This window comes from Mytilus galloprovincialis, chromosome 2 (assembly GCF_965363235.1).
Source record: "Mytilus galloprovincialis chromosome 2, xbMytGall1.hap1.1, whole genome shotgun sequence".
Taxonomy (NCBI): Eukaryota; Metazoa; Mollusca; class Bivalvia; order Mytilida; family Mytilidae; genus Mytilus; species Mytilus galloprovincialis.
The window spans coordinates 19,673,877-19,684,992 of record NC_134839.1 but is presented as its reverse complement, the minus strand read 5'-3'; the positions used below and the strand labels follow the sequence as shown (position 1 = coordinate 19,684,992).

Below are 11,116 nucleotides of genomic sequence, written 5' to 3'. Positions count from 1 at the left end.
TTTAGCCAAATAAATCAATCCCGTGACTTCCACAAGGATTTTCCCGGCCTGCGAAAACGTGATACATTGTGTACCTAGCATGGAGACTGTTAGCCACTAAATCAAAATCGGATTTCTCTAGGCACAGACTTCTTATTGGAGAAACAAGAATCCAAAGTTTAGAATAGTCAACTCATTGTGGAAGATATTAGCAAGCACAATCGAGATGTTCAAATGATGTAACAAGCATACAAATTAGCACGAAGCATCATTATTATATACTTATTAAGAAAAAAAACTGCCTGGCCATGAAAAAAAATCATTTTTTCGAGATGGCCATGGCCTTTTTAACAAAATGACTATTTTTTCCAGTTCGAAAATTCTTATTTTTCTGGAAAAAATTTCTTTAACATTCTTTTAGTAAAACTTGTATCAGGGTTGGTGGCTACATTCCTTGCATGCGACGTATCTAATAAAAATAAATATTTTACTCTTCAGGGTTTGCGCATTCGCGAAAATGTAACAAATTCACACATCAACATTTGAACTATTTACTATTTACTTGGTGCTTTTGAATTTTTAATGATATTATGAATTGGTTTGATAACATTTTTAAGGTTATGAAACAAATGCGTTTATCAATTTTGCGCATGCTCAAACTATTTATAGACATACAGAGTGATTTGCACCCACTACCAGGGTACAATGATGTAAATCGTAGTTCATCTAAAAGACGAGGACTTGAATTTCGTAAACATATCTTGGTCGTCATTTAATTCCTCTAAAAAATGATCTTCTATTCATGTAAGTGTAACTTAATATATGATGCCACTGTTTGAAAACACGCCCATTCAGTTAAATTGAGCAAGCATTTGACGGATGAGATGAAAAACGTGGTTAACTTTCAAAATCCCGGCCAAATACAATTATAGCAGCAGATCACCCACTTTTGGTATTGGCTGAACAAACTTCCAGATTTTTTTTTATGACCGGCAGCTAATTTTTTTTTAATTATCGTTTAGTCAACCTTTATACCAAATTTCATGCTTGTATCACGATTTGCACAATTATTTCCATAATATCTCCCACTATCATATATTTCGACGAAATTAAACACAAATAATTGGTTACTATGATAATGGTAGTACTTTTATGGTCCGTTCGTCACCCAGCAGTCAGGTTGGGCGTACATTAACAGTTACGAGAACAAGCTACGTTTTCCTGTACTGTATATGTTCCAGACATATGAGTATTTGGTCATTACCTTATGGGTATATACTCATACGACTATGACTATATACGTATGGTCCAAATACTCATATGGTCCGGAACATATACACGGTTGATTAATTATAAGTCCATTAGCAGAATAAGTAGTTATTTGGCTAAAAATTGATTAACCTTACAGTAAATCTCTAGTTTATAGAATTATGTAATTTTTTTTTCTGAAAAGTTGCTCCCTCAGTAAAAGGATACAAAAAAGGTTAGATTTATACATTTAATACATTAAAACCCCGCTGTCACATGACTTATAGGTACAAACTAAGTGCCGAAAATATACAAAATGGCTTAACTGTAATAAATTTTGCATGGTTTACTTTTATGAATTGTGACTTTGATTGAGAGTTGTCTCATTGGCACTCATACCACATCTTCTTATATCTATGTGAGTCGCCTGGTAATAATTGAAGTCACTTTTGAACAAGTGCTCACTGTTAATTTGGATGCACATAAAGACATGAGGCACATCTATCATCTCTTGTTTTAAATGGAGTCTAAACAGTCGCCGTTTGACTGTGAAGTGGTTTCTTGTTGGCTATTAAAGACTGCATAAAAAGAGTGTATCGAAAGTATGTGTGTTGGATTTTTTCCAAAATCATGATATTCAATGTTTTTGATCTTGTAATTTAGTATGTGTATATGAAACAATAAACAACAGATTGAATTTGTATCTATTTTAAACCAATTCCCCCTAATTAAATGGAATGGAGGGATTGAAAATGGGTATAGTATATCGAAGATTATATCTAACTGAAAGTTATACAAGCCCAATTAAGGGAACAGGTACGCATTAGTAGCATACAAGGAACGTTATCAAAACTATAATTCGAAGGGACAGCGTAACCACTATGTGTCTCTATTTTTTTTCTGCTTTGTTACCTATTAAATGCATTTACATTTGAAACCTACATTTTGGCACTGAACTATGATCGTAGCCCGTTTACAATCTCTAAGTCAATGCCACTTCTAGTGGAGATTTCCCCTTCGAGAGTATCATCAGCATAGTGATCACAACTTGTGTGATAATATCACAGATATGATCATAATTATCAATCATTAGCTGTTTACAAAACTTTGATTTATTTCGAAATAGTAAGGCCTTTTTACCCCCGGAATATATAAACAGTATTTGGCAAAACTTTTAGAAATTTTGGGTCCTAAATGCTCTTCATATTTGTACATATTGTTTGGTCCTTAGAACTTCTTTTTATTCGAGCGTCCCTGATGAGTCTTTTATAGATTATTATTGTGGCGTTTGCCTCAACATTCAAATATGTAAAATTGAGAAAAAAAAAACGCGAGATGTGTCAAAGTGACCACAACCTGTCAAAAAAACTAAACGCCGAAAAATATAGATGAGCCAAAATTGAAAAAAAAACATACAAGACTTATGAAGGCCCAAGGATTCGTGACTTTGGACAGCCGCCAAAAAAAAAGCAGCAGAGTTAAACAAGTTTTGTGATATCTCAACCCCTTATACCTATAGCTAATATTGGATAAACCAGTACATAGAAATATGCACAGTAAAAGTTAGTTTAATAGAAGTCCGAGTTCGAATTATAATAGGTAGCAGAAGAAACTAAGAAAATGAAGACGATGAACATAGATAAAGACAGGATTTAATACTAGCAGTTACTGACAGTTTATGTTTTTGTTTAAATAGTATTTCATTCAAATACTACTAAGTGAATCAATATTAATTCAAAAATAAAATGACATCTTTAATGCCCTGCAACAGTATCATAACTAAATCCATTCTTAATAAGTATGTGGAAAGTATTACTTTTGAGGTGAATGTTCAGATTTTTTTGATTTTTATAGAAATTTACCATAAAAGATTGGATGCGAAATAACTGAACGTATGAGATGTCTGCACATTGATTTATATTTACAAATAACGGCTTTTTATCGATGACAAAATTTAGTAACTGTTTTGTGAATTTATTGTATCCTGTCAAGAAGGGAAATAAAATCGACAAAGCAATCGTCAAAGAAGGGCAATGACTTTTAAATCATAACCGATAACGATCGAAAGTCATGTTGACTTATTTGCAGATCTTGTCTAGGTGATTATATAGGTATTTGCTGTTTCCAAATTAACTTCATCTACAACAATGTATTCTATTACAGATTTTGTAAAGGATAAAACGGATAAAACAGTTCCTCTTAAGGCAATCATTTCTATAAGGAATCAACCAACGCTTTCGTCCATTTTGCTTTTTGTTCTATTTCGCATTAGTTACATACAAGGAACGTAAACACAAATATAATTCGAAAGGGCAGAGTAACCACTATGTATCTGATTAAATCTATTGTGTTGTGGATGGTTGTGAGTCTGTTGACTAATATTCCATTATCTCTCTATATTCCTAAGTAAAAACTTAACCAGAAAGAGTTAACTTTAAAAACATGTACAGTTTATATAGATATTCTTTAATAACGCACTATTTTGTACAAATAAAAAAACAGAGTTAAAAGTTATCAAGTATGGGAATATAGAACGGAAAAAGTGTTTACATTCATTTAAAGCAACTTAATATCTCGCAAAACCCTGATTTGCCATATAAGGATATGCCTGAACTGGGGGCGGCATATATGGTTGAGCTGCTGGTGCCATATTAAGATGTATTTGAGTTGTTGGATTCACCGGTGCTGGATTCCTATAAGGATCTGAAGGAGCATACTTCCGTATTGCAAGCAGTATTGCAGAAACAATGAAAAGAACACCCGCACCCCATTCGATCCAGTAAGCAAACGACTTGTTTTCTTTGATAATTTTTTCCTGATATGCCGACCACACTCCGGTTACACCAAATATCATTAGGCCTAAAAAAAGAAAAGGTTAAACTACATGTAACTGTTCAAAAAAAAGGTCGTTTCCATATATATGCATCTTACTTAAAAACCTACACAAGTTAAGGTAATCTTAAATTTAGAATGAAATTCAAAACAGTGTGGCTGTGGCCATTGATTGACACATTAAAATCATCCATTGACTGGGACAATTTACATGAACGTTTGTCTGTAACGACCACGGTTCACGACGTACCTACGATAGACATTTAAACTGTGGGGTCACCAAAGGTTTCTTTACGCCTTTAATTATAAAATAATTCAAAAAAATAATCAGGAATAACCTTTATGTTTTGATTTATATAATTGATATAAATCAAAACATCGTGTTATTTCTGATTAGTTTTTCGAATTACTTTATTAAGGTGTTGAGAACCTTTGGTGACCCCATAGTTTAAGTGTCTTTAAAAAGTACATAGTGAGCAGTGGTTGTTACATACAAACGTTCACCTAAATTGTCCCAGTCAATGGATGATTTTAATGTGTCAATCAATGGCCACAGCCACACTGTTTTGAATTTCATTCTATTTTACTTTTAAAAAGTCATAAACATGCCCATAAAGGTTTTGCTTGTTTTGTATGACTTATACAGACTAGCATTTTTTCCCCAATACCGTTCTTTAGAGTTAAAAGCGAAATGAATTCAATATTCATGCATCCCTCATAGCAAAAGACGATCGCATACTCTCAATCATGTTTCTTATCAGCTTGGATGACGCTGCGTATAATTCTTTTAAAAAGATAAAAATTTACGAAAACAACCAACCGGGAAGACTGCTTCTCCTGTAACATGTTAAATAGCGAGAATACCGAACTCCTAGGAACATTCAAAACGGAAAGTTTTTTTTTTATCGAATGGCAAAATAAAAATCAGCTGTCATCACCCTGACTTGGTACAGGGATTTCCTCATGTAGAAAATGGTGGATCAAACCTTTTTTATAGCTAGCTTAACATCTTTTATACTTGTATGAGTTCTAATTGTTTCTCTTTGTTGAAGGCCGTACGGTGACCTTTAATTTCTAACATTCACTTTATTTTATTGTGGTGGATAGTTGATTCATTGGCATTCAAAGAACACCTCATTACTTTTATAAAGTCTTTTAACACATTACTCAACTGTTATTATATAAACATGTAAAGAAGTTATAAGAGTTTGGAGGGCGATAAAGACTTTTGGTCGACGTTTCTCCTTCGGTAATTGATAACGGCCTGTGAGTATGATTAAGTTGTCAATATAAAAAAAAAGATGACGTGGTATAATTGCTAATGAGTCAAATCAACACAAGAGACCAAATGACAAAGAAATTAACAACTATAGGTCACCGCGCGTACGGCCTTCAAAAACGAGCAAAGCACATACTGCATAGTCAGCTATAAAGGGCCCCGAAATGACACATCTATAACAATTCAAACGAGAAAACTAACGGCCTAATTCATGTAAAAAAAAAATGAGCAGTTCCTTATGGTTGATTTTTTACGAATACATTATAGTTGAAGACATGTTCTTTTCCTTAGATTATGATATAGCTGACTGCTCATAAATCAATATAAGACAGGAAAGTAAGTAGACAAATACACGAGATGGTGCAAAACAAACACATAGTTTAATGTCGAGAAAATAACAATATCTGGCTAGTCTATATAAGTGCCACTTTTGGAAGTGGACAGTTTCTTTTATTGCCGATTTATAATAATTAAAAGGGAAATAACTCAATATTGAACAGAGCACTATGTAACACTACATATATATCATTGCTAGGTAAATAAGCATAATGCAATTAGTTCTATTTAAATGATGCTGTCGGGTTGTGGTCTCGTTGACATGTTCCCCATTCCCATTTTCAACTAATTTACCATACTATATATACTTTATATGTACTGAGATTCATTGAACAAAATCATTTACTGAGTGTCGTGTGGCAAATATATGACAATAAAATTATCGGGAACAATTACCTGCAATAAAAAATAAAACACGAGAGACAGGATAGGCACTTGTGCAGCCAGGTTCTTTTCCTTTACACAGCTTTACTATAAGTATTATTACGCCGATAAATGTTAAGAGTGAAGCGCCCATTGCTAGACCTTGGCATGTTCTCTCATACCCTACAATTAAAAAAGAGTAATTATTAAAATGCATTTTATATATATATAAAAAAAAAAATTAAAACCTTGACTAATTTGATATTATTTCGCAACTTTTAAGTCCGAATAAATTTTTTCAACTTGAGGTACTGATTTCTGACATATTACATGTATAATATTCTATTTATATTTATGGTCTGAAGCTCCGATATGCAAGATCTTTCTAACTTCAAAAGCTTCCGGCTGTATTTATATTTCAATAATTTTATCTGTCAAAATTACTAAAAAACGTTCTAGAACAGCAACAATAAAATAAACATGAATTGAAATAAAAATAAAGTTTTCATATAATGATACCATTTCTCTGCTAAAATAGAAAAACGACGAGTAAAGCAGGCTATATAAGCTTTGCGTAAAATGGGTTATAAATGTTACTATGCAATTAAATTCCTGGAGTACAAGCTTCAATTTATTTTCCTGCTAGTTTATTTTACCTCTTTGGAAAATGCAACTTATTCGTATAAGTATGCAATTTGATCAGAGAAGTTCAGGGGAAAAATTCCGAAGAAAATACCGATAGGCAGCAACAAACATTAACCCTTTTTGAAATTAGGTTACTAATCAATTTCAAACTAAACGTATCCCGATATAAACATTATGTGAATAAATCGATAGAGCGCAAATACAAAATGTACATTATATTTTCATTTTCTTAAAATTGTACAAAAACAGTGTACAAATTTTGTAAAAGATGTATAACCTTCTTTGTAAAAGTATCAATCTTTAAATTACTCTTTGGACATGAACTGATACAACTTTACAATTATTATTTTCACACAAATAATTAGCATGTTTGTATGTTGATAGAAAGTTCATTAGACAAGAGCAGACTGTTGTAATCAAATGTTTGCCATGCATGTGAAAAACGGGTACATTTTGGAGATTTTATATATAACATTCTAAGGCCTAAATTTAGTGACTACAATGATCTTTAGATTTTATATACAAGTAAACATGATTTTTTCAATTGTTTTTTTTTATCAATATACCTCAAAGATTAACTCTTCTTAAATTTTTAAAATATATAGTGTATTTAAATGGCAGCAGTCCTTTTGCGCCAATTACTGTTTTTTAGGGGTATCATTTGCGCCAAATTTTGTTTTCCAAATGTATCAATTGCGCAATGTTCGGAACTCATTTGCGCCAATTTACCTGTACACATATCTATCACAAATACTAATAATTAATATATATATATATTGTCTTATTTTGGGGCTTAAAAAGTATCATATGTTCGAAAATATTTCACTATTATTAAAGATGGGCATCTGGCTTGTCTGGATAGAAATGATTTAAAGTGCACTTGACAGTCCATGAAAAGAGAGAAGAAAACCGTTTGCTTTGTTGAATATTTGATACACGATATGCAAAAAGAGAAGAAAAAGAAGCTTTTGCTGATTACGTTTTAGCCACATATGCTTTGTTCCCACCTTCCGTATTGGCTGAAACTCTATGTACCACAAAGCGTATCGGTAATGGAGCAGAAGCATTCCACAGGAATTATTATGAACTGTTTTATGCATTTCATCCTTCAATGTTTATCTTTTTGAACAATAAAGTGAAGTGCCAAGCTACTACATACATTTAAAAATTGGGAATTAGGTATGCAGCAGCAGTAAGAAGAAAGTATGTTTCAGAAAAGGAAAACATTTGCCGTGTAAACTGCCGGTTCTAAGTCCAAATAAAGAAAAAGTGTAATTTTAAAACAGGTGGCGCAAACGTAGCATTGGAGAAAAAAGGTTGTGGCGCAAGGGGACGCATTTTTGGCACAAACGGATCTCTCCCATTTAAATGTAAAGTTAAAATCACTAATATACCGAACTCTAAGGAAAATTCAAAGCGGAAAGTTCCTTATCAAATGGCAAAATAAAAAGTTCAAACACATCAACTAATGGATAACCACTGTCATAATCCCAACTTGGTACAAGCAATTAGTTTTAAAAAAAAATGGCGGATTAAACCTTGTTTTAAAGCTAGCTTAACCTCTCACTTGTGTGACAGTAGCATACAATTCCATTATATTGATGACGATTTGTAAATAAAACAAATCTTTCTAATAACACAGATAATGTCTTTAAAATGTCCGACTGTTTACAGTAAATATAGTGTAGGTATAGTGTCCGGCTGGGATCTTATAATATTATTTCGAGTGATTTAATCTGGGTTTTTTTCGAGTGTGACAAAGTATGTTCAAACGAGAGACAAAAAATGTAAACTGACAGACTTCTATGTAGTAAGACGTGAAATGGTTTCTTAAACTATAGATCAAGATAAGTATTGGTAATAAAGAGATATCATCACCCCTTCAATTATTTTGTGTTCTAAATGTTTGATTTAGCTTTAAATGACACCAACTCCGAGATATAAAAAAAAATTAGTATATGATTTTTTGTTGTTCAATCATTAATATTTGTGAAATAGTGAAATAAGAATTCGCCTAAAGCCGCCAATATGGTTTAATTTGTCAAAACAAGCTACGAAACATCGATGATGAATTATTCACTTGCATACTTCGACCTCATTGAATTCCTTTTTACGTGATCTTTAATCTAACCTCTAAGGTAGCTATATAGATAGTAAATGTTAATTAGATGACCATTAGACTGAAATACACACGAAATGCTGATCATACATAATTTCAGAGAGTTTGTACATCGTAAATTGTTTATTTTATTCTTTTTTTAAATCAGTAAACATGAATTTGACAACCAGTGCCCCTTCAAATATAACAGAAAAAAGGAATAAAGTAATATTTTGACATTGTGATTTTATTGGTAATCTGTTGGCCTCTCCAAGCGTCCCTGGTATATGCATTGCACAGAAGAACCCCGCTTAATTACAATACAACGGGGTAGACAGTTTTATTATTTGAGAAACATATTTTCAAAATGTTCATGAAGTCCTATAAAAAAAAAGTCAAACATAATATTTTCCAAGGCATGATTGAAAGGAATATCAAACACTGCAAAATGCTTCTGAGAAGTCTCACAACAGTTTCTTAAAACAAGTGGAAAGGTAAAGGTGACAGGAAAACAAATATTTCTATATCAATTAAAAGTTGGGCATTACATTGCACAGAATTTTAATATGTTCTTTGCTTTGACTTATTGAAAAAAGTCTGGTTTCTGATAATTTTCCTTCACTAATCAATTTCTTTTGTAATGCTTTATTAGGACAAGTGCATACTGGTTTTCGACGCCTATTTCAAAACTAAGAAAATGAAAGAGTGAATGAATGAATAAAAAAGATAAATAACGTAGATTTTCTTTTTAGATCTGATTGAAATATTGAATATAAAATCAGACCACGGGATATGATTGCCAATGCGACAACTCTCCAACAGTGACTAAATTGACAGAGTTTTAACAACTATTATAAGAATATGTAACAGAAGGAACTAAGTAAAATGACAATGATACATAAACGAACCAAGGACTACAGACCTCAAATAAACAATGGTGAAAGATGATGTCTTCATCATATGAACATCAAGTAAATTCCCTCCCGTTATTGGTTAAGTATCATACTATCATAAAATTTATGAGAACATAACCCGTATCATGCTAACAACTGGTTTTAGAAATAATGTATCTGTTTTTCATCGCAAAGACACTTTCGATGAATCAATATTTATTCCAAAACATGTCATCTTTAAGGACCTGACCTGTCCATATAAATGAATAAAGTGATAACTACTTACATTTCTTATCATCTGCCCATGGAGAAGTTATGTCTGAACACTTTACTTTTCCTGATATTTTCCCACATGCTTGCCATAATCCACGATAATAGCTATAGCCATCACCAGAATAGTAATACCAGTATGGCAAATAAGATGCTACTCCGTGGGCAACAAATGCAGTTAAAGAGAACAAAAACCCAACAACAGCAAGCCCTTTATGTTTCCTTCGCTCCATTTGTAATGTACCGGCAATAACTTGATCAAAATACAGATGTTGCGTCGACGCTTTGCTTACGTTTTCTAAAAACACTCCTTTCTACTTTTCGTTCTAGTAATTAGTCCATAGCCCACATTTTTAAAGGTTTGTATATTTACAAGAAAAACAGAGGATCCCGATGGGTATTAAACCATAAAAAAGCACTGTCGTGTGTTGTGATATTTTTGTTAACAAAGCGTGGTTACAAGACCTGTATTTTATTCAGGATGTTCAAAACAATAAAGTCAATTATCAAATTAAAAAGGAGAAACAAAAACATATTTGTCTTATACTTAAATTTTTGAAAGGCGCATTTATTTTAATTCTACCTTCATAACCGATATATTTAATGAGATATTCACAAGGATCAAAACGACACATAATTGTTCCACTTATCTTTGATTAAATCCCTCGTATTAACCTTGTATTATTTCCTTTTTGTATCATGCGATGAACGTATTAATTAATTTACAAACTAAACAATGTAGGAACAATAATTATTAAAATACATTGATTGACCTCACTTTGTTAATCTGTTCTATTGACGAACCTTTAAATATGGAATTCCTATTTTTTTTGTTTCAATTTAAAGGCAGTTTCGGTTACTCGATGATTTTAAAAGACAACTTAGATACACACTATTTTGTATATCAAATTAAAAATATGTTATAAAACTACACTTTAATGTGATATCATACTTGTATGTACAGATACATGCAGACTGGATCGAATTTTGAAATATTTACTACTCAAAATTTGATTTAAGTTGATTTTGTATCATTTGGAAACTAGATTTGTTTGATGTTTGTATCATTTGGGCAGAAATACATTTCTTTTTGTGTTTCTAAAAATAACGCAAGGAAATTAAAGTTTATTTAAAAAAAAAATGTTTTTTGAATAACTTCTGTACATCAGTTTG

The 11,116-nt window shown here is 32.0% G+C and overlaps 1 long non-coding RNA gene across 1 annotated transcript; it reads right to left on the bottom strand.

Moving 5' to 3' along the window:
* Positions 1-3,672: 3,672 nt before the first annotated feature.
* LOC143062148 (uncharacterized) lies at positions 3,673-10,354 on the bottom strand. Its single transcript, XR_012974576.1, has 3 exons — positions 9,960-10,354; positions 6,071-6,220; positions 3,673-4,086 (listed from the first exon to the last, which is right to left on the bottom strand). It is a non-coding gene; the product is annotated as an uncharacterized LOC143062148 (long non-coding RNA).
* Between the last annotated feature and the right edge of the window lie 762 nt (positions 10,355-11,116).